This window comes from Schistocerca americana, chromosome 11, assembly GCF_021461395.2.
Source record: "Schistocerca americana isolate TAMUIC-IGC-003095 chromosome 11, iqSchAmer2.1, whole genome shotgun sequence".
In the NCBI taxonomy this organism is placed as follows: Eukaryota; Metazoa; Arthropoda; class Insecta; order Orthoptera; family Acrididae; genus Schistocerca; species Schistocerca americana.
This window is the reverse complement of record NC_060129.1, coordinates 155,401,792-155,425,867: the sequence shown is the minus strand read 5'-3', so window position 1 is coordinate 155,425,867 and position 24,076 is coordinate 155,401,792. Positions and strand designations below refer to the sequence as shown.

Sequence of the window (24,076 nt, the reverse complement as noted above, 5' to 3'; positions counted from 1 at the left end):
GACCTCTAGCTTCGTACTAGTGAGAACCAAGGCAGAAACGAACTTGCAATATTATTGAAATGAATGAAATAAAATCGCAAAAAAAAAAAAAAAATGGTTCAAATGGTTCTGAGCACTATGGGACTTAACATCTGTGGTCATCAGTCCCCTAGAACTTAGAACTACTGAAACCTAACTAACCTAAGGACATCACACACATCCATGCCCGAGGCAGGATTCGAACCTGCAACCGTAGAAGTCGCGCGGTTCCGGACTGCACGCCTAGAACCGCTAGACCGCCGCGGCCGGCAATAAAATCGCCATAACTTGCCAACGGTTTGCTTTAGGACGTTAAAACTGCACGGTTAGCCACGGGCCATGATGGGAATTAATATCCGCATGCGTTTGGTTTGCTTTAGCGACGAAGCCCACTTTAATTTGCGTAGATTCGTCGATAAGCAAAACAAGCGCATTTGGGGGACTGAGAATCCGCACTCCGCAGTCGAGAAATCTCTCCACCCTCAACGGGTCACGTAATAATCGTTGCGATACTCGTCGATGGCACGGTGACTACCGAACGGTACGTGCAGGGTTTGGAAAACGATTTCATCCCCATTATCCAAAGACACCCTGATTTCGACAAGATGTGATTCATGCAAGGCAGAGCTCGATACTATCGAAGCAGGAGAGTGTCTGATGTCCTGGAGAAGCGCTTTGGGGACCGCATTCTGGCTCTGGGGTCTCAAGGGTCTCTACTGGCCGCCATATTCTCCGGACCTGATCACATGCGACTCCTCATTGTGCGGCTATATTAAAGACAAGGTGTACAGCAGTAACCCCGAGACCACTGCTTAAATGAAGACAGCCATTCAGCAGGTCATCGACAGCATCGACGTTCCTACACTTCAGCGAGTCATGCAGAATTTCCCTATTCGTCTGCGCCACATCATCACCAATGATGGCAGGCATATCGAACGTCTCATAACCCATGGACGAATATCAGTAGTGATATTCACATGCTGCACGCCCGACAGCTTGTGACTAATTCGCGATTTTTCTCATACAGTTGAATAATTCTGACCCTGTAGATTATTTTGCTACAGCTGTGTTATTGGTTGCATGTGAGCAGTGAACGATGTTTTGCATCGTGTGAAGGATCAAAATTTTTTGAAATGTTTGCACACAGTTTTGATAATTACCGCTTTGAGAAAAAAGAAATCTGCAAGCATATGTTCTGCATTTACGCTGTACTTCTGCACTTTATTTATGATTATTTGTTAATGACTTTCCTTTGAATCCACAATGAAGTGAGATCACCATTCACAGATATTTCAGTAATATCAATAAATATTTATGAATGATGAACTGTAATTCGATTGTGTTAGTCCACTTTATTAGCCCTACGGTTTTGATTGTTCAGTCCATTTCTCAATACTCCGCTAAACATCCTATAAATTGTTAGACAAATGGATCATTTCTTATCTGCGTACCGGGACATTAAAACACTAGAGTGCGACTAACCTCTGTGGCACATAAAGGCGAGTCAGCCCGCAGTGCAGGTCAGATATTCCGGCCTTGCGACGTCCAGACACCGCTGCCAGAAGGTAGGGAAGAGACTCATTTGTAAAAAAAATTTACAGCTTAGGATTTATCTCCTTTGAACACCGAACCGAAAGTTTTGTTATATGTAAATTCGCGAATTCTTTTGACAGTAGCGTAATACGAAGTTTTCTACTCTCAGTACAGAACTCCAAAATTGGAAAAATAAATTATTTAATGAAGCAACTCAATTCTACTGTTCTGCAAGTCCTGTGGACAAAAGAAAATAAGCTGTATGATTCAACGAATTGGAAAGATACATTACATCTGCTGACTTCAAATAAAATGCTGAGTAGTTGTATCCTTCTGTTAGGTCAGTGAAAATATTAAAGTGATAAGTCCCCACATTACGGCATCGAAATGGGGGATGACAGAGATAACCGACATACTACACTTTTTTCCAAAATTGTTTCTCTGAGGAAGATCTTACAGTGGTTCCTTATTTAATTCGTCAAGCGAACGCCTGAATGACATATTCCGAAATAAACGTCCATTGGGCACAAAAACTACTGAAATCACTCTACAGAGGAATAGCTACTGGATCTGACAGAATGTCAATCTGTTTCTATTTAGAGTATGCGAAAGAATTTTCTCCTCTTCTAGAAGCAATGTACCGTATGTCATTTCAGGAGCGAAGCGTTCCTAGATTTGGAATTGTCTCTTCTCAGTTCCTGATTGTATTGCTGTTATTGTTGTGGTCTTCAGTCCTGAGACTGGTTTGATGCAGCTCTCCATGCAACTCTATCCTGTGCAAGCTTTTTCATCTCCCAGTACCTACTGCAACCTACATCCTTCTGAATCTGCTTACTGTATTCATCTCTTGGTCTCCCACTACGATTTTTACCCTCCACGCTGCCCTCCAATACTAAATTGGTGATCCCTTGATGCCTCAGAACATGTCCTACCAACCGATCCCTTCTTCTAGTCAAGTTGTGCCACAAACTTCTCTTCTCCCCAATCCTATCCAACACCTCCTCATTACTTATGTGATCTACCAACCTAATTTTCAGCGTTCTTCTGTAGCAACACATTTCGAAAGCTTCTATTCTCTTCTTGTCCAAACTATTTATCGTCCATGTTTCACTTCCATACATGGCTACACTCCATACAAATACTTTCAGAAACGATTTCCTGACACTTAAATCTATACTCGATGTTAACAAATTTCTCTTCTTCAGAAACGCTTCCCTTCCCATTGCCAGTCTACATTTTATATCCTCTCTACTTCGACCATAATCAATTATTTTGCTCCCCAAATAGCAAAACTCCTTTACTACTTTCAGTGTCTCACTTTCTAAACTAATTCCCTCAGCATCACCCGACTTCATTCGACTACATTCCATTATCCTCGTTTTGCTTTTTGCTTTTGTTGATGTACATCTTATATCCTCCTTTCAAGACACTGCCCATTCCGTTCAACTGCTCTTCCAAGTCCTTTGCTGTCTCTGACAGAATTATAATGTCATCGGCGAACCTCAAAGTTTTTATTTCTTCTCTATGGATTTTAATACCTACTCCGAATTTTTCTTCTGTTTCCTTCACTGCTTGCTCAATATACACATTGAATAACATCGGGGAGAGGCTACAACCCTGTCTCACTCCCTCCCAACCACTGCTTCCCTTTCATGCCCCTCAACTCTTATAACTGCCATTTGGTTTCTATACAAATTGTAAATAGCCTTTCGCTCCCTATATTCTACCCTTGCCACCTTCTGAATTTGAAAGAGAGTATTCCAGTCAACATTGTCAAAAGCTTTATCTAATTCTACAAATGCTAGAAACGTAGGTTTGCCTTTCCTTAATCTAGCTTCTAAAATAAGTCGTAGGGTGAGTATTGCCACACGTCTTCCAATATTTCTACGGAATCCAAACTGATCTTCCCCGAGGTCAGCTTCTACTAGTTTTCCCATTCATATGTAAAGAATTCGCGTTAGTATTTTGCAGCTGTGACTTATTAAACTGACAGTTCGGTAATTTTCACATCTGTCAACACCTGCTTTCTTTGGGGTTGGAATTATTATATTCTTCTTGAAGTCTGAGGGAATTTCGCCTGCCTCGTACATCTTGCTCACCAGATGGTAGAGTTTTGTCAGGACTGGCTCTCCCAAGGCCGTCAGTAGTTCTAATGGAATGTTGTCTACTCCTGGGACCTTGTTTCGACTCAGGTCTTTCAGTGCTCTGTCAAACTCTTCACGCATTATCATATCTACCATTTCATCTTCATCTACATCCTCTTCCATTTCCATAATATTGTCCTCAAGTACATCGCTTTTTTATAGACCCTCTGTACACTCCTTCCACCTTTCTGCTTTCCGTTCTTTGCTTACAACTGGGTTTCCATCTGAGCTCTTGATATTCAAACAAGTGGTTCTCTTTCCTCCAAAGGTCTCTTTAATTATCCTATAGGCAGTACCTATCTTACCCCTAGTGATATATGTCTCTACATCCTTGCATTTGTCCTATAGCTATCCCTGCTTAGCCATTTTGCACTTAATATCGATCTCATTTTTGAGACATTATATTCCTTTTTGCCTGCTTCATTTACTGCATTTTTATATTTTCTCCTTTCATCAATTAAATTCAATATTTGTTCTGTTACCCAAGGGTTTCTACTAGCGCTCGTCTTTTTGTCTACTCGATCCTCTGCTGCCTTTACTATTTCATCTCTAAAAGTTACCCATTCTTCATCTACTGTATTTCTTTCCTCCATTCTTGTGAATCGTTCCCTAATGCTCTCCCTGAAACTCTCTGCAACCCCTGGTTCTGTCTCCCATCTCCTTAAATTCCCACGTTTTTGATGTTTCTTCAGTTTTAATCTATAGTTCATAACCAATAGATTGTGGTCAGAGTCTACATCTGCCCCTGTAAATGTCTTACAATTTAAACCTGGTTCCTAAATCTCAGTTTTACCTTAATATTATGTATCTGAAATCTGCCAGTATCTCCAGGCTTCCTCCATGTATAAATCTTCTTATGTGATTCTTGAACCAAGTGTTAGCTATGATTAAGTTATGCTCTGTGCCAAATTCTACCAGGTGGCTTCCTCTTTTATTTATTAGGCACAATCCACATTCACCTACTACGTTTCCTTCTCTCCCTTTTCCTACTACCGAATTCCAGTTACCCATGACTATTAAATTTTCGTCTCCCTTCACTATCTGAATAATTTCTTTTATTTCGTCATACATTTCTTCAAGTTCTTCGTCATCTGAAGAGCTAGTTGGCATATAAACATGTACTACTGTAGTAGGCGTGGGCTTCGAGTCTATCTTGGTCAAAATAATGCGTTCATTATGCTGTTTGTAGTAGCTTACCCACATTCCTATTTTTATTCATTATTAAATCTACTCCTGCATTACCCCTACTTCACTTAGTATTTATAACCCTGTATTCGCCTGACCAAAAGCCTTGTTCCTCCTGCCACCGAACTTCACTAATTCCCACTATATCTAACTTTAACCTATCCATTTCCCTTTTTAAATTTTCTAACCTACCTGCCCGATCTGTAGAACGCCAGTTTTCTTTCTCCTGATAATGATGTCCTCTTGAGTAGTCGCCGCCCGGAGATCTGAATGGGGGACTATTTTACCTCTGGAATATTTTACCCAAGAGGACGCCATCATCATTAACCATACAGTAAAGCTGCTTGCCCTCAGGAAAAATTACGGCTGTAGTTTTCCCTTGTTTTCAACCGTTTGCAATTCCAAAATTGCCAGATCTGTCAATCATCCAGACTGTTGCCCCTGCAACTACTGAAAAGGCTGCTGCCCCTCTTCAGGAACCACGCGTTGTTTTGCCTCTCAACAGATACCCCTCCATTGTGGTTGCACCTATGGTACGGCTGTCTGTATCACTGAGGCACGCAAGCCTCCCCACCAACGGCAAGGTCCATGGTTCATGGGGGGGGGGGGTCTAATTGTATTAGAATTACTTCTAATTGTGTTGTATTAGAAGTAAAAAAAAGGAAATGGAACGTTATCTACACCTTGTACAGAAATTGAACTGCAGTTATAAGGACATGAAACGATAGCTTTGAAGTCTTTAGCGTACGTAATTGAACTGCACATTGAGTGTCTTGTGAAGAAACCAAGGACAAATTGAGCAAGGAAATAAAAAACTAAGGGAGAGGAATTGTAAAATTTAAGGTTATCTGACGAAACTGTAATTATGTCATAAATAACAAATGATTTGAAAGATCAGTTGAACATAATGGATACAGTCTTGAAAATAGGGTGTAAAATGAGCATCAATAAAAGTGTAACAATAGTTCTGAAATGTCGTCGAATTATATGAAGTGATGACTAGAGAATTAGGCTAGGAAATGAGTAAGTAAAAGCAGTTGCTTTGTTATACGGAGAGGAAAATAATTGTTGATTGCCAATGTAGATGGGATATAAAATGCTGACTGGAACATCACGAAAAGAATTACTGAGAAGAAGGAATCGATTAAGATCTGATATCAATTTAAGTGCCAGTTAGTGGTATCTGTTACGAGTGCAGCCGTAATTGGAAGTGAGACGTGGAGGATGAATAGTTCAGACAAGGAGATAATGGTACATTTTGAAATGTGGTGCAACAGGAGGATGCAGAAGATTAGATGGGTAGATTGAATAAGAAATAAACATGTAATAGATACAAAATAAAATACAGATATTTTATCTTGAATGTAATCTTTCAACTGTACAATACTTTCTGTCACTGAAATGAAATGTCGTGTGACGAGCGCCTCCCGTCGGGTAGACCGTTCGCCTGGTGCAAGTCTTTCGATTTGACGCCACTTCGGCGAGTTGCGCGTCGATGGGGATGAAATGATGATGATTAAGAAAACACACCATTCAGTCCCTGAGCGGAGAAAATCTCCGACCCAGCTGGGAATCGAACCCGGGCCTTTGGATTGACAGTCTGTCGTGCTGACCACTCAGCTACTGGGGGCGTCACTTAGAATTTGTGTAGAGTCACAGATATAGAACATGCAGTATTTTCGTTGGATGAAAGGATAGACTTATTGTATGACTACTTCATATGGCGGACTGTCATGTATTTATTTCAGAAAAGGATCAGAATTCGAAGCAAGATATGACCTTAGCACGATAAGTACAGAAAAACTCTGCTACATCGGCTATTTAATGGCCAAGAAATTAATCAATATGTATGTGTTTATCTCGATCTCCTGGTGATAGTGTGGCCATTTTCCTCAATAAATTAACAGAAGTACCAGCTAAAATCTCAAGTAGAATAGTCTACATATTGTTGTGTGAAGACATAAACATGAAGACGAGTATCACAAGAGAAACTAGTAGCATCCCCACAAACATCCTTCAGAGTTTAGGGATGTCCCAGTTGGTCAATAGTACAACAATGGCTACTACAACAAAGGGATCAGTGATTGACCATGTGGCCAAAAGTATAGACAGAGAAAAGTGTGAAATAGCTGTACAAGATCTTAGATTATCAGAGCGTTTCTGTCAAATAACAGTAAAATCGGGTATGGAAAATTCCCTAAACTCCAAACTTATGAAACATATTTATCAGAAATCAAAGTACAAGGTTTTCCAAAAGAACCAGCAAACCAAACCTGGGATGAATTGTAATGAGAAACGAATGTAAATGTAAAATCGTCTATATTCTCAACATCATTTAAATTGAATTTTCAAAAGACCTTTTGAAAAGCACCCAAATCACTAAAAATGTTTCACAAAAATAAATGGATAACAGCAGTTGTTAAGAAATCTTTCCAAATGCTTCTGCACCTCAGTTACATTAAAAACAGTCATAATGCGCCAGAATTATTAAATCTTTATCGCACGCGGCGAAAGATTTAAAAACGTTGCTAACTGCGGCAAAAAGTCATAAGTACACTTTTGTTGCTAGAGCAACAGAGCAAGAAGCTAGTAAAACTATGCAAAACTAAAATATGAAAGGTCAAAAGGATTAGATGAAGTAACAATGTGTGTACTGAAACGCTGCGTAGAGAGTGTACATGCTCCCTTAATACACACGACAGACGAGTTCTTAATATCAGGGAAATTTCCAGAATGTTTAAAACAGGCAAGATTTGCACCCCTGCTAAAGAGAGGTAAGCAGACAGTATAGAAAATTAGTGGCCCATTGCGCTGTTGTGACCATTCTGGAAAATATGAACATTTATGAAAGATTAATGAGTTACTTGAATAAATACATTTTAAGTGAATAATTGTTTGACTCTCGAAGTAGTAGGAGTATAGAATGAGCCATAGTGTAATCATAACTTAATGCTCTTGACAAAGATAAGTGTGTCACACGTAGTTTTTAGATGATTCGATTGCTTGTGATACTGTTGACCATGACATTCTACTAAATAAGGTACAAACATTAGTGATAAGAGCAGTAGCTAGTGACTGGTTCTGTCCATACCTATCACACAGCGTAAAAATCATACAGATAACACATACCTCAAATAAGCCTAAGGTCTTAGTAAAGCATTTATCAGAGTCAAAACATATTAATGCAAGAGTGCCTGAGGGTAGCATTTTAGGAACAATACTCTTCCCACTAGTGACAGTCATGGAGAAATAACATCTTTGCTGATCTCTGAGAAAACTAGGGAACTCCTTGTAGAGGGAGCAAACAAGGCCCTTAAGGAGTTTTACAATCGGAAAATAAGCAATAATGTGACATTTAACATAAAGAGAACAAACGTCATGAATTTCAGTTTGAAGAGGGAAAGTGATCCTATTCATTTAAATGTAGTGGCACCTCTATAGACAATGTAGCAAATGAAAAGCTTCTAGGGATGAATACTGAATCTCAGTTGAACAGCGAAAGGTACTTGCTACGTGATGTATTCAGCATCCTATTCCCTTAGGGACCCGCCGTCATTATACACTGAAGCACCAAAGAAACTGGTATAGGCATATGTAACCAAATACAGAGATACTTCAAAAAAGCAGAATACAGAGCTGTGGTCGTCAACGCCTACATAAGACAACAAGTGTCTGACGGACTTTTTACATCGGTTACTAATGCTACAATGGCACTTCATCAAGAGTCAAGTGAGTTTGAACGTGAAGTTACAGTCGGCGCACGAGGGATGGACACAGCATCTCCGAGGCAGCGATGAAGTGGGGGTTTTCCAGTACGACGATCTCACGAGCCTACCGTGAATACCGGGAGACCAGTAAAACATCAAATATGCTACATCACTGCCGGAACAAGATCCTGGAAGAATGGGACCAATGATGACTGAATAGAATCTTTCATCTTGACAGAAGTGCAACCATTCCCCAAATTTCTGCAGATTTCAGTGCAAGTGTCAGTGAGCGAACCATTCAACGAAACGTGATTGATACGGCCTTTCTGAGCCGAAGGCTCGCTTGTGTAACCTTGATGACTGCACAACACAAAGATTTTCGTCTCGCCTGGACCTCTCAATACCGAAACTGTGTTGCTGACGACTGGAAACTTGTAGCCTGGTCGGGTGGGTCTCATTTCAGATTATATCGAGCGGACGGACGAGTACGATTATGGAGACAAGCTCATGAATTCATGGACCCGGCATTTCAGCAGGGGACTGTTATAGCTCGTTCAGGCTCTGTAATAGTGTGGGTCGTGTTCAGTTGGAGTGATATGGAACCCCACATATATCTACATCCGACACTACCAGGTGACGTGTGCGTAAGAATCCTGTCTGCTCACCTCCACCGATTCATGTCCGTTGTGCATTCCTACGGGGTTGTCCTATTCCAGCAGGACAATTCCAGATATGAACATTATTGAGCATATCTGGGATGCCTTGCAACGTGCTGTTTAGATCACCACACTCTCGTACTCCTACGGATTTATGGACAGCCCTGCAGGATTCATGGTGTCTATCCCCTTCAGCATTACTTCAGACATTAGTCGAGTCTGTGGCACGTCGTGTTGCGGCACTTCTGCGCAGTCGAGGGAGCCCTGCACGCTACCAGTTTCTTCGACTCTTCAGTGTATAACAGCCAGCATCTTGTAGTTACATACTGTTCATATGTACGCTCAAATCTTGATTATAATATTCTCTTCTGGGAATCAAATGTACAAAATACGAACACAATTTTCAAAACTGCAGAAAAGTGTCATATCATAAGTAACCAAGCGTAGAACTGGAGGTGATTGGCAAAGATCTGTTCAAAACACTGGGGTCTTAAGTGCACCGTGTGTGTACATTTACAAACAAGTTGTACACATGATAGATATTCGCTTTTACTGTCCGAAGAGCTGGAACAAGATGAAGACGGAACTTACTTTAGCAAGAAAAAATAAGCATAATTTTAAGTAAAGGAATAAAACTGCACTCTAAGTTTCCGAAGGAGATTACGGAAATTGCTTGCTCAATATACAGATTGAATAACATCGGGGATAGGCTACAACCCTGTCTCACTCCCTTCCCAACCACTGCTTCCCTTTCATGGCCCTCAACTCTTACAACTGCCATTTGGTTTCTGTACTAATTGTAAATAGCCTTTCGCTATTCTACCCCTGCCCCCTTCAGTATTTGAAAGAGAATATTCCAATCAACATTGACAAAAGCATTCTCTAAGTCTACGAATGCTAGAAACGTAGATTTGCCTTTCTTTAATCTATCTTCTAAGATAAGTGTAGGGTCAGTATTGCCTCACGTGTTGCAACATTTCTACGGAATCCAAACTGACCTTCTCCGAGATCGACTTGTACTAGTTTTCCCATTCATCTGTAAAGAATTCGCGTTAGTATTTTGCAGCTGTGACTTATTAAACTAATAGTTCGGTAATTTTCACATCTTTTAACGCCTGCTTTCTTTGGGATTGGAATTATTATATTCTCTTGAAGTCTGTGGGTATTTCGCCAGTGTCATACATCGTGCTCACCAGATGGTAGAGTTTTGTCAGGACTGGCTCTCCCAAGGCCGTCAGTAGTTCTAATGGAATGTTGTCTACTCCTGGGACCTTGTTTCGACTCAGGTCTTTCAGTGCTCTGTCAAACTCTTCACGCAGTATCATATCTATCATTTCATCTTCATCTACATCCTCTTCCATTTCCATAATATTGTCCTCAAGTACATCGCTTTTGTATAGACCCTCTGTACACTCCTTCCACCTTTCTGCTTTCCGTTCTTTGCTTACAACTGGGTTTCCATCTGAGCTCTTGATATTCAAACAAGTGGTTCTCTTTCCTCCAAAGGTCTCTTTAATTATCCTATAGGCAGTACCTATCTTACCCCTAGTGATATATGTCTCTACATCCTTGCATTTGTCCTATAGCTATCCCTGCTTAGCCATTTTGCACTTAATATCGATCTCATTTTTGAGACATTATATTCCTTTTTGCCTGCTTCATTTACTGCATTTTTATATTTTCTCCTTTCATCAATTAAATTCAATATTTGTTCTGTTACCCAAGGGTTTCTACTAGCGCTCGTCTTTTTGTCTACTCGATCCTCTGCTGCCTTTACTATTTCATCTCTAAAAGTTACCCATTCTTCATCTACTGTATTTCTTTCCTCCATTCTTGTGAATCGTTCCCTAATGCTCTCCCTGAAACTCTCTGCAACCTCTGGTTCTGTCCGATTATGCGGGTCCCATCTCCTTAAATTCCCACGTTTTTGCAGTCTCTTCAGTTTTAGTCTACAGTTCATAACCAATAGATTGTGTTCAGAGTCCACATTTGCTCGATGGAAATGTCTTACAGTTTAAAACCTGGTTCCTAAATCTCTGTCTTACCATTATATAACCTATCTGAAACCTCCCAGTATCTCCAGGCCTCTTCCATGTATACACCCTTCTTTCATGCTTCTTGAACCAAGTGTTAGCTATGATTAAGTTATGCTCTGTGCAAAATTCTACCAGATGGCTTCCTCTTTCATTCCTTACCCCCATTCCATATTCACCTACTACGTTTCCTTCTCTTCCTTTTCCTACTATCGAATCCCAGTCACCCATGACTATTAAATTTTCGTCTGCCTTCACTGTCTAAATAATTTCTTTTATCTCATCATACATTTCATCAATCTCTTCATCATCTGCGGATCTAGTTAGCATACAAACTTATACTACTGAGATAGGCGTGGGCTTCGTGTTTATCTTGGCCACAATAATGGGTTCACTATGCTGTTGGTAGTAGCTTGCCAGAGCTCCAATTCTTTTTATTCGTTATTAAACCCACTCCTGCATTACCACTATTTTATTTCGCGTTGATAACACTGTAGTTATCTGACCAGAGGTGTTGTTCCTCCTGCCACGGAACCTCACTAGTTCCCACTATATCTAACTTTAACCTAACCATTTCCCTTTTTAAATTTCCTAAACTACCTGCCCGATTAAGGGATCTTACATTCCACTCTCCGATCCGTAGAACGGCAGTTTTCTTTCTCCTGATAACGCTGTCCTCCTGAGTAGTCCCCGCCCGCAGATCTGAATGGGGGACTATTTTACCTATGGCATATTTTACCCAAGAGGACGCCATCATCATTTAAGCATACAGTAAAGCTGCATGCCCTCGGGAAGAATTACGGCTGTAGTTTCCCCTTCCTTTCATATACATTTAATTTCACTTAATGATTCCTTCATTTTTTGACAAATTATTTCATTCTGTTTGAATTTAACTAAATGCCTGTCTCGGTGTAAAGTTCGAAGCAACCTCTGCTGTGAAGCATGAGTAATGTTGCCAGATGACCTCAGAGTAATAAGTACATTCAAATTTTGTTATCATGTAACACAGATAATTCTGTAATTTTTCAAGACATCGAGTGTGTTTGATGAATTCGTATTGTGTTGTAAACTGTTTCAGGTGGTAGCTTACCCCTCAAACCGAGTTCCCTGCCGCCTGAAGTACTGTACGCAAGGGATAAACCGAATTAGCTAGCACTGTCTTAAACTGACTGGCCTTGTATTCGGGAGGGTGGATGGTCCGCTCTTCATTCTCCCACCCTAATTTAGATTTTCGTGGTATCCGTAAATCATCTCCGATAAATGCTAGGTTTATTCCTACTATAAGGCCACTGCTAACTATTTGTCACGCTCTTGCCATTCTAGACCTATAAGCCTACAAATGTCTCTATATGTGAATTATCTTATTTTATCGTTCCTAGATTGTAATACCAGGACGTGTCCGATATGCCTGTAAATAGTGATCTACTAATAAACAACTACTACTACTACTACTACCACCATTACTACAACAACTACACACAAATGCTAAAGTACGCTTACATACCTGGTCAATACATGCATGGGAGTGTGATCACGTGTGTTCTGGACATAATGTAAAGCGCTCATGCGGACTTGTTACCTCATTCCTTCCTCAGTTTATCTGCAATCAGAGGTACAGTTTTCAGCCCTTTCTGGCCTTCTACTGATAATGGTCGACCTATCGTAGTCGCTAAGTAGAGCGCCATACAGCTATAACTGCTGTAACCAAGTGCGTACTTAGTATCTGAGCTAGGAGGTAATTCCTACTAATTTTGTGGATGGGGAATGTGTGGAGAAAACTAAGCATAATTTATTACGACGAGAAACTAAGGAATTATGAAAAACAGTTTATCAGTGCCACATCGTCGTAGTAGGTACCTACCAAAATAAATAGCTCCCTCATAACCTGATTACCGTGTGGGTCAGACCCGCTACCGTGTCAATCTTTGCCATGCCGACTCTGGTTACTTCTTCAAAGTGGCAACAAGCCCAGTACAGGCGCATTAGATTTATTTCTATTTTAATCTGGTCCAGAGTTGATAGGAATATGATTAAGTCTCTTTGTAATCATTTAATGACTGGGGTCGTACTTGGTGACAGACTTCAATGAAGTTTGGAAACAGAGATCTGTAAAAATCCAGATAAGCGAAATTAGTTACAGACCTATTAGAGTCCTTCAATTCCTTTCAAAAGTCTATGAGAATGTGGTTCGGATAGAATACTGATTTGTGTGACTGACCAAACCTTCTTACCAGCCGCACTGTTTGCCTTTTGCAACGAGTTCTGTATAGAGAAAACACTACCGAAGCTCAGAAACTGAACGATTGCAGAGGTAAGCAAAATTAAATATCCCGCTGTATATTTTGCGAAGTTGTCAAATTCTTCCACTCTGTGAGCCCAAAGCTCTACAGAGCAGACAATTAGTTGTGGCATTAACGGCATCATTTCTACACTGGTGGAGTCAGACCTTCATAACAGAAATCATAGGGTGTCGCAGGAATGAAACTGCCTCGGAATGGGAGAAAATGTCGCGCGAGGTCCCTTAAATGGCACACTCTTGTTGTTAATCCTCATAAAACTATATCGCCGTCTAGCGACTTTAAAGTGAGGTCTCAGACATGCAATAATTACGTGTTACCAACACAAGTAGGCATTACTGATCTTAAACTAAATTAAACGCAGTGTGTATAAGATTCCTATTGCTCTGTGCGTAAACGAGAATACTTTAGTCCGATATGAGAATTTTAACCTGTGCAAATTTTGTGAAGACGAAAGCGAGTTAGCTGAACCAGGTGTGAGGCTGTGTAAAGGTGGGCAGAATGGAAGTCTTGTTTTATGAGTAGGAAAAGTAATAGTCGGAGGGAAAAGAACTATAGCACGCAGGGAGTTGAAGTAGTTTGAGCACCCAGAGACTAAGGAAGAGGTTAAGTAGCCAGCATATTAACACAGCAGCACTATCGCATTACAGTACTAAAATGTAGGAGGAGATCACACTATTCGTTTCGAAACTATCGACGGGGAAGAAAAGTCCGAAGACAAGGAGGAGGAAAGAGAAAAGGTCCAAGAACTTAAATTTCAGCTGTGTATCGACGGAAACGATATAAAATTATCAAGAAGAAGGATGAAGACAAGGGAAGTACGAGAAGGTACCAATAGTTGTTACAGAACACGAGTATAAGTTACACAAAGAGAGGATGTGTACGAAATAAAACAGTTATATGGTCCCAGAAATAGAGTGAGATTTTGAACTACAGCAATGGTGCAGACTTTGATATAAAACGTGAGTGTGTACCGACTTGGTGCTTGAGCGAATGGGAAGTAATAAACTGATTAAGTATTGCACAAATTATTTAATGTCAGGACCTAAACACACGTTCTCAAAAGTGTGACATCAAATAAAGTGACGCCATCCAACTTGAGTGACGGACTGTAAATTTTACGGCAACATGTGTTAACGAAACTGAACTTCTACAGACACCGTGTCATGTAGACGATGTTGTTGATATGACAAGAGATAAAAAACATTAAGAGGCGTCCGATGAGGGGAGCGCAGGAGACATGCAAATTGGTCTCCCCATTCGATCTAGTGACTGCGATATGTGGCATCGTGTATGTCACGTACTTGCACAGATAAGGCTGCAGGCGTTCCACTTAGTCGTCGTTTCGAACACCTGCTGTTGTGCACAACGTTGCTGAGTAAACTTTTGGAATCAGCCTCTACATAAATTCAACATCCAACTTTCCTCCATGTTGTTACTTAGTTTAGTAAAAACATTTATGAACCCAGAGCATCTGAATTTCTTCCAGCTGGCAGATAGATGTTACGTACATTACCACTCTGTAGAAGTGTTCCAGCAACTGTCGCCTGAAACGTCCTGGCAGATCAGAGCCGTGTGCCGGACCGAGACTGGAATTCGGGACATTTGCCTTTCAAGGGAAAGTGCTCTGCCAGGTAGTTTCATATTACTCACACTCTTTTGCGCAGTGAAAATTTCATTGCGGAAGCCTCGCCTGCTTCAGTTGTCATTTAGGTCCGACAAGCATACATCAAAAGCAACATTCGTTCTGAAACCTGTATCCAAACCATCCAACTCCGTACAATAATAACTAATGCTGGCAGCACCATTATTTACATTGTGCTGTAAGAAGGTGTATTTACTAAAGATCATAGCTGACGTGAGACAATACAGGAGTTCATAATAAGAGCTGTCGCGCTACAGGTAGAGGAAAATAGTTGGGAAAAGTGAAAAACATCTCAGTCTCCCTTTAGTTTTCCCCCGCTTTCATACCCGCCGCTTTTAAGTGTGGATAACACTGAGAACACAAGAATGTCAAATTGAGGGAAGTTAGACGCACAGTATACACCTACCGTACGTTGATGGCAGGAGTACGTGGAGACTCACCAGACAGGTCGGGCGCCGCGGCAGCCAGTGCAGTGGTGGTCGCCAGCGGGACTCGCTTCTTGTCCTGGACTGGGCTGCCGCCTCCCACCCACTCTGTCCGCAGTTTTCCTCGAGACCCCCTCCCTCCCCCACTCCTTCCCCCTCCCCCCTCATCACCGACAACGATAACCCTTGCCTAGGTCTGACGTTCGAAATATTTCTGCCATGTGATCTTAGCCGAAACACTAAGAATTCTTGCTCTTACGCAAAGGCTGTAAGTCAATTCATAACGCGTATTCTGTCGCCCAGTGGCCATTCTGGCACCGTAATGCAAAGTGATGCATTCGGTATTTCTAAACTGTTTCACCGTGAAATACGGTCCCTTCTTTCGACCATCGCACGAAGCCCCAAACTGCAGAGACTAAGATAAGCGATCGCGGAACAGAGTGGCTGGAACCTCTGACTAGCAGAAAGCCACGGGGGCCACATCAGATGCTGTTCGTTCCCAGCCTCTGTCCACTCCATTTCCCGGCAGCGACGTACTTGCCCACCACGAGGTGTTCATTTCAGTGGCCTTTCCTTCTCCGACATACGCACCCCGGACAGACAATTACTCGCCCTCTGGAGGCGCCTCGCACTCGCCGTCAGCACTGCGTCCAGCCGTGACAGTGGTCCCGGTCCAGCGATGCGCCCTACAATTGATGACCAGATTTGTAGAGTTACATAATTGAGAAGATCTTGACTGCCACATTTCTCTCGCTGTTCCAAACAGTCCTTGGCCTTTTCTATATTCTTCCTGTTGGAGGAGAAGGCATTCGCGCCTGAAAGTGTATAAAGATGTCGATAATCTTGTGATTGAGGGGGGAAACCACACGAGGAAGCTGTTTGACACCGAATTGTCGAGATTCTTTTGGGGTGGGAAGATTTAATCAGAATTATAAGCAATTTTTATATCACTTAATACATATTTCGAACAGTTTTTGTGAATTTTATTGAATAATTTCAGCCAAAATTAACAAAGTTAGGCTGTGATATCCGCTGAAGATTGTGAGTATAGTTCTCCAATTGCGTGCAGTGCAGCCATTCCGATTTTCATCTGAAATCAAAAAGATTTTGATTTTACATTAATAGCTTATTTTCTAAGAATATGAAGCTCAGTGCAGGTGAAAATAATGAATATTAATATGTCTGCAGGCGTTGGAACAATTTACTTCGATTTTCAGGATAGTTTTTCTCTAGTTAAGCAAAGAAAAATACCCTTGAAACCATGATATGATCTCACACGGTGGTTCAAATATATCATAATTTTATAAAGAATCATTCTACCAAATTTCATAATGATCGGTTCCGTACTTTTTGAGTTAGATTGCACGCAAATGTCAAAAAAGTCATTTCGAGATGAACGCCTTTGAAACATAAATTCTCGGAAACCAGAAATTCAAGGAAGTTAACAATAATGTAAAATGCTTTCCGAGCACTCTGCGATTCCAGCAGCAAATAGTAAACCTTACTCTTCCTCACATGCTTCGTTTTGCTCTAGCAGCTCTTCTTTCCGAGTTTTCTGACTTCTTTCGATTCCAATCAACTAAGTGTAAAATACGATGACCCCATAAAAATGCACCTATTCCTTTACTTGAGATATGTGCGTGAAAATGTACTGATGGGAAGAGCAATGCGGGACGGTAATAACTTTTCAGCGTGACTTTCGTACTGGAAATGGTGTGGATTCCTACAGCACAGAGCATTAGACGATGGAACGAACAATTGCGAGAAACAGGTTGCTTCCGTAAAGGCAAATCATCGGGACATCTGCGAGTGTCTGACACAAACGTCGAACGCATCCGCCACAGTTTCACAAGGAGGCCGCAGAAATCCGTTCGCCGTGCAGGCCGACAGCTCAACATGCCTCCGATGTCCGTCTGGCGTGTGTTGCGTAGACGTTTACACGTGAAATCGTACTTAATTGAGCCACTGCAAGCTCTTCGTGAAGGTGACAAACAACAACGTGTGTTCTGTAATTTCGTTGTCAGCGAGATGGAGGGTGACAGTTTTCTTCCACCCATAGTGTTAAGTGACGACGCAACATTCTATTTAAAGGAAAGGTGGACCGTAATGCTGCGAGAGTATGGGGTACGGAACAAAGACATGAAGTTGCACAACATGAGAGGGATTCTCGAAATTTTAATGTGTTTTGTGCAGTTAGACGGTAAAAAATGTACGGTCCATTTCGCTTTGCCGAGAACACTGTTACAGGAAGCACAAGCCTCGATATGTTTGTGAGCGATCCTATCCCACAGTTGGAGACTGGATTCGAACGACTTCGTTTACCAACAGGATGGGGCACCACCACACTGGCATCTGGAAGTGCGGGAATTTTTAAATCGAAGGACTACTGAACGATGGATCGATCGCAATGGACCAAATGATTCACCCATACATTACTGGCATCCAGGTGTACGGTCCTGGCTGTATGTGATTATTTCTTATGGGGGTTTATAAAAGACTGTGTTTATTTGCCTCCATTACAAAGAACAATGAGGGAACTGAGACATCGCATGACAGCAGCTGTGGAGGCTGTAACTCAGGACATGCTAGCTGCAGTGAAGAACAGTTTGAATACCGGATTGACATTTGCCATTCATGTCAAGGAAAGCATATTGAACACCTACGAAAAGGTATGAAAAAGAAAGTTTTTCAGTTTCCCGTTAATGAAAAAAGGATATTCATTGTACGAGGTTCACTGAGTAAGTAATGTTCCACTTTTTTTTTTTTTTTGGAAAATGCATTAATGTACAAAGACAAATATCCTTGTTGATGCTTCACATTTTATGTCTGTTATGTGCCCGGTGAAGTTTCGAACTGTTCTGGCAGATGGCAGAGCCGTAGTACAGCGTCAACATGGCGTCTACATACGACTAACGTTACAAGCAGCGTGCTGTTATTGAATTGTTGTGTGCGGAAAGACGAACTGGGGTGAACATCCATAAAATTTTGCGTACAGTCTATGGCGATGGTGCAGTTGATAGGAGTACAGTTGGTCGATGGGTAAAGAAAGTTACAGCCTCAGGAATTTCAGAAACAGAACTCCATGTTTAGCCATGCTCGGTACGTCCTGTCACAGCCACTGCTCCAGGCATGCTGAGTCGTGCGGAAGCCATTATTCGTGCCGACCGGCGCATCACAACTCAACAATTGCCTCGACAGTTGTCGGCCAGCATTGGAACTGCGTCTGCAGTGATCGAGACTCACGGATATGCAAAGAGGTGCTGACGATTGGTTGCACGAATGCTCTCAGCGGACCACAAGATTCAAAGAAAAGCCATTTCATCTGAAGTTTTGAGACCGAGGGACGGACCTTTCTGTCACGGATCGTTGCCAGTGACGAAAGCAGGGTTCGCCACTTGGCGCCGGAAACAAAAAGGCTGTCGATGGAGTGACATCATCCTCATTCACTACAAAAGAAGAAATTCAAGACAACCCCCTCTGATAGCAGTATTCTGGGATTGTGATGGCGTCATTCTGGTAGATGTGATGCCAAGGGAGTCAACCATCAATTCATTGACATACCTGAAGACTCTGAATAAAGAACCGCTTCCGACATGTCCGATCGGACAAGAATCCAGATCTTGGTCCTACACGATAATGCACGCCCGCACACAAGTGTGGGTACCCGGGAACACATCGCCAAACTGGGTTGTACATCATTGCGGCATCCATCCTGCCGTCCAGACCTGCCCCCCCCCCCCCCCCACTTCCATCTCTTTGCGCCGCTTGAAGATTCTCTACGGGGAACACTGATGATGACGAAAGTGTCAATTATGCACTGAAAACGTGGCTACGCCCGCAGGACAAGAGCTTTTACCAGCGGGGAGTACATGCTCTTCCACAACATTGGGGTACAGCCAAAGATCGTGAGGGAGATTACGTAGAAAAATAGGACATGAACAAGACATGTTGATGTATATTGTCACAAAATTCTGAGTCTTAACAATATATACGTTCTGAGGAAAAAATGTAGGGTATTACTTAATGGACCAACCTCCTATATCTTTGTTAGTTTCAAAAATGTAGACGTGCCAAATCGGATGATTCTTTTTCATACACCCTGTATAATGAAAACGGCGATATAATTTGACGAGAACTGTACATTAAACATATCATAAAACTAGCATTTACGTCTTTTTCCTCACGTGCAGCGCCCTTCTTCGCAGTTTGTTTGTTGCTCAGCTGCTCTGGTGAGTAATTACTTCTCAGAAAAGAAAAAATAAACCTTGATAGCGACTGCTGGCGGTCGAGGGCAGTGGTTCACAAGCGATATGCGGCGCCTCGCCTTCGCTAAGTCGGCGGCTCCCTGCGTCACACCGACAACGCGCGGTGCACTCGAGAGGCTGTTTCAGTTCACAGAGTTACAACATGGCGAGCGAGGCAGGAACGTAGTGGAACCCATCCTCCCCCCACCACCTCGAGTGTTTGTGACATGACGTAAAAAATTTAAAAAGATTAGATTATTCAAACATATGTTCATTTTGTACTGCGCATCTTTCTCAAGGGTTTGATGAATAAAATATATATGTTCGAGGATTTGTAAGACAAGTTATTCGGTCTTACGTATGCCAAACTGGAGTGCCACGCTTCTTCACACAGCATTCGTCTATCACACGTCACTGTACTTTGCTCTGTGGAATTCGATCGTGTATATTTTGCAGTGGAAGGCATCAAACGTATATTCAGGGCAGTGGAATTTAAATTGTCCTGTAGTGTCTTTCCTGCTCCTAGTCATTCGGTTTCACATCCTGCCTCCTCCTAAGGAAGAAAAAAAAAAACAGTAAAAACAAGAGACCATCAAAACAATACACATCTCTTTAATCCTTAGGTCCCAGAATTTTTTTGTGTCTAATCTTGCTACAGATTTCCATGGTGTGCCTTCCTTACTGTGAAAGAATCTACTACCTCATCAAAGTCCGTCAAACGGTCCGCTATATGCAAAATCAACATGTCGTCTTCTAATACTGTAAAAACTGTTAATACGCGTAGTACTCAAGACTTGTGTGGTTTTTCGACTTGATTATGTCTATTTTTCCACTGTCTGCTAGATAAAATGAACTGGCCTTCCTAATATTGCTGCAATTGTAACACACACCAAATAAGTGAGTCCGTTTTCGCACAAATGATCATTTTCATTTACGTCGCTTACGTAAGTAACATGACAGCATAACTCACGAAGTATCAATCTCAAATGCCTATTAGGCGTACTATAAGCAGAAAGTTTTATATTAAGAAATAGTATCACGTTTCGTTCATGAGATCGAAAAATAGTAGTACCAAATCTTTTATATAAATTTGCAGTCGTCATATTCTTCCACATAATTTGTGTGGTGTCGCCGTTTCCTCTCCTTCCTCGTTCTAACAAGAATCTTTTCATCAAAAATTCTGTAAGTATTCCCTCCATTGTGAAAGCTTATTCTTTGGTTAATTTCAGTAACCCTGCCAGCACCACAGGTTCAATTATCGCGCGTTTATTCCCCGTTCAGGCGTCATTACGTATTCGTACGACTCGTTTTCCGCTCTCTACCGAGAACAGACCTTAATGCGACTGCTAACCGGGGAGTGTACAACTGGTAATGTAGCGATCTGGCAAAAATTTTCTGTCAAAATTTCCTTTTATTGGATAAGCGCAGAAATATAATATGTAATCCGTCTTACCAGTTATTTCCACTCTGATAGTCTGAATTTATGGAATTAACTAATAAAATAACGCTGATAATTCGCACTGCCAATCAACCACATAAACAAACTGCAAATAGCATTCACCCGTTCGGGTTTATTCGGCTCAGCTCGTATAGCACCGTCCTCTGTTTTTATTTCTAGACGCGAGGGAATTCCCTGGTAGAGATATCACTTAGACTATGTATACATGCGAAAACAACTTATGATTCTTTCAGATACCAACTTAGAATGTGTTCAAAAATATCCAGAAAACAACTTAGATGCATTTCAAAATCATATGAATTATTGATAGACAACATGTACTGGATGCTCAGGAGACATGTGAAACAAGGTTTCTTTTTTCAAGAATATGTACTTGGCGCCCTGTGAAATTGCCGCTCTGGGCAGACACTCCTGTCTGCCCCCCCCCCCCCCCCCCCAAATCCGGGCCTGAACTATTCTCGTCGAGCAGTCCTCAGGTGCGTGCAGTGTATGTTGATATTTTTCACGTTAGGTTCAAATGGTTCAAATGGCTATGATCACTATGGGACTTAACATCAGAGGTCATCAGTCCCCTAGAACTTAGAACTACTTAAACCTAACTAACCTAAGGATATCACACACATCCATGCCCGAGGCAGGATTCGAACCTGCGACCGTAACGGTCGCGCGGCTCCAGACTGTAGCGCCTAGGACCGCTCGGCCACTCTGACCGGCTTTCACGTTAGGTCGTTCATAGTCATGTGAATTAACGAGTTTTATGAGGCTATTAACCTTGATTTTTTTCAAACGGCGTTGTCATTGGTAGGGTGTGTGAATCATGTTCTGGTTTTAGTTCTATTCTTGTCCTTCCTTTTGTTTGATGGATCAGAGCTGGCAATCTGAAGGTTATGTCACCTCAGGTTGTCTTTTGAAGATAACGCGGAGGAAAGGACTGTTCTTACTGTCAATGGCGTGCTGTTGAAAATTACAATGGCAGGAAGATGAAGAACAGCGCTGAATCCTGAACAAGAAGGACCTGTTTATCGTAGGTCGCATGGAGCAACCAAGCGTAGCTAGCGACTGAAAAGAAGCGCAGGCATTTTCATTTCGAAGAAGGTTCATAAGACCGAGGTAAATAATAATACGCCTGTATCGTTGACATCAACCAAGAATTACGGAATATGAACTACGCTCACGGAAGCCTACTGTATAAAAATCAACATGGATTCCATGTATAGAGATCTTGGGACACTCAGCTCGCTGTGTTCTTCCATGAGGGCCACTACGGTGTATACACCGGTGGCCATGTTTGTGACGTTTTCCTTGACTTCAGGGAAGCATCCGACACAGCTTCGCACTGCCGTTAGTGATAAAGCAAAATCGACGCTGTTATTGTGGGAGACCGAACACTTCTAATCTCAGACTGCACGCGCGTCTTTATAGCATCTGAAGTGAGCTGCTGAGCATTGTCATGAAGAGGGTCACTGCCCAATGCCAGGGTTCCTCTTCGCTTGTTCTGGACTGCTCCTTAAGGTCGATTTTCTCGAATAGCCTTATCCAATCAGTGAACAAGGACGTCGGCTGTCATTCGCTTCCTTCCCTGACCGCCTGAATCATGGACATCCTGCTTCAAAGATCTCGCATGACTTCCACTCTTTGCTATCACACCTGACGGCTGTGTTACATGGGCCGCATGAGATCAGGCTGAATCCCTCAGCATAAAGAGATCGAACTGCGGCACACACTTCTCACCTGGAGCGTGTCTCTATTGCTTACGCCACCAGCAGCTCTGCTCACTTTGTGCTCAGAGCTGGAAAGTGCGACGAGGCGCGACCAGAGACACTGCACAGCACAGCAAAGTTGCCTGGAGTCCATTTGACAGTGAAATCCAACAAATAACCAGCATTTCTCCGGAAATATGCGCAACCACCGTTGTGATCCTAAACAGCAGCGAACGAAAAAAAGGAAAAATAAAACCAAGTGCAGAAAAATCGTCCAAAGAAATCTTAAAGCGATTTTGTACAAGCTTCAATTATTACTGCTTACATTGATCAAAATTATGTTTGCTTCTAGATTTACGGCAGTATCAGGCCTAGGATGTATAGTTGCTGTTTCGTCCGTACGTTGGCCGTGAAATGCACTCTCCAACATTTGGTTTTCAACACAGCTTGGAACGCACAAATTGGTGTTACACTTTTTCCAGTGTGATAAACTCGGCGTTACAATATATCAGGACGGTTTTAGCGAGAGGAAAAACATCTGCGAAAGTATGTCGAATGAGGGAAACTAACATCTTGAATCGTGTTTTCAAATCCATGTGCAGAATTACAGGCTTCATCGTTCTACTTATCTAGAGCTACATTGTCGTTGAAAAGTGAAGCTAACTGTCTGCTATATGAGGATTTCACCAAACGATATGCTGTACTGCACCACACGGCTCATGCTCAAGGCATTCGTTTGTTTAATTTCTCCTATAGAGCTCAAGTGAATTAGGTTCCGGTGGAATGGAAGGAACTAGACCATTTAAAGTGAGGAAACTATTACTGCACTTACCTCTGACAAGACTAGCAACAGCACTGAATTCAGATGATGAGCGAAACGGTGACCCAACATTGCATTAGAAAACGTGTCCACACAAATAACCGATAATAACTGCAGCTCCGTCGTAGCTCTGAGAATGTTCATTACCTTTAAAAAAAATCTTTGTTCGACTTCAGCTACAGCTGTGACCTAGCGAAGTATTGGGAAGAC

The 24,076-nt window shown here is 41.9% G+C and overlaps 1 protein-coding gene across 2 annotated transcripts in view; it reads right to left on the bottom strand.

The window, feature by feature from the left end:
* Window positions 1–15,733, bottom strand: part of LOC124554069 (ankyrin-3-like) — a 52,289-nt gene extending 36,556 nt beyond the window's left edge. Inside the window, exon 1 of one of the 2 annotated variants that reach the window (XM_047128113.1) lies at window positions 15,659–15,733. The gene's annotated coding sequence lies outside the window, so the exon portion shown is untranslated. The other variant, XM_047128114.1, reaches the window with a different exon arrangement.
* Between the last annotated feature and the right edge of the window lie 8,343 nt (window positions 15,734–24,076).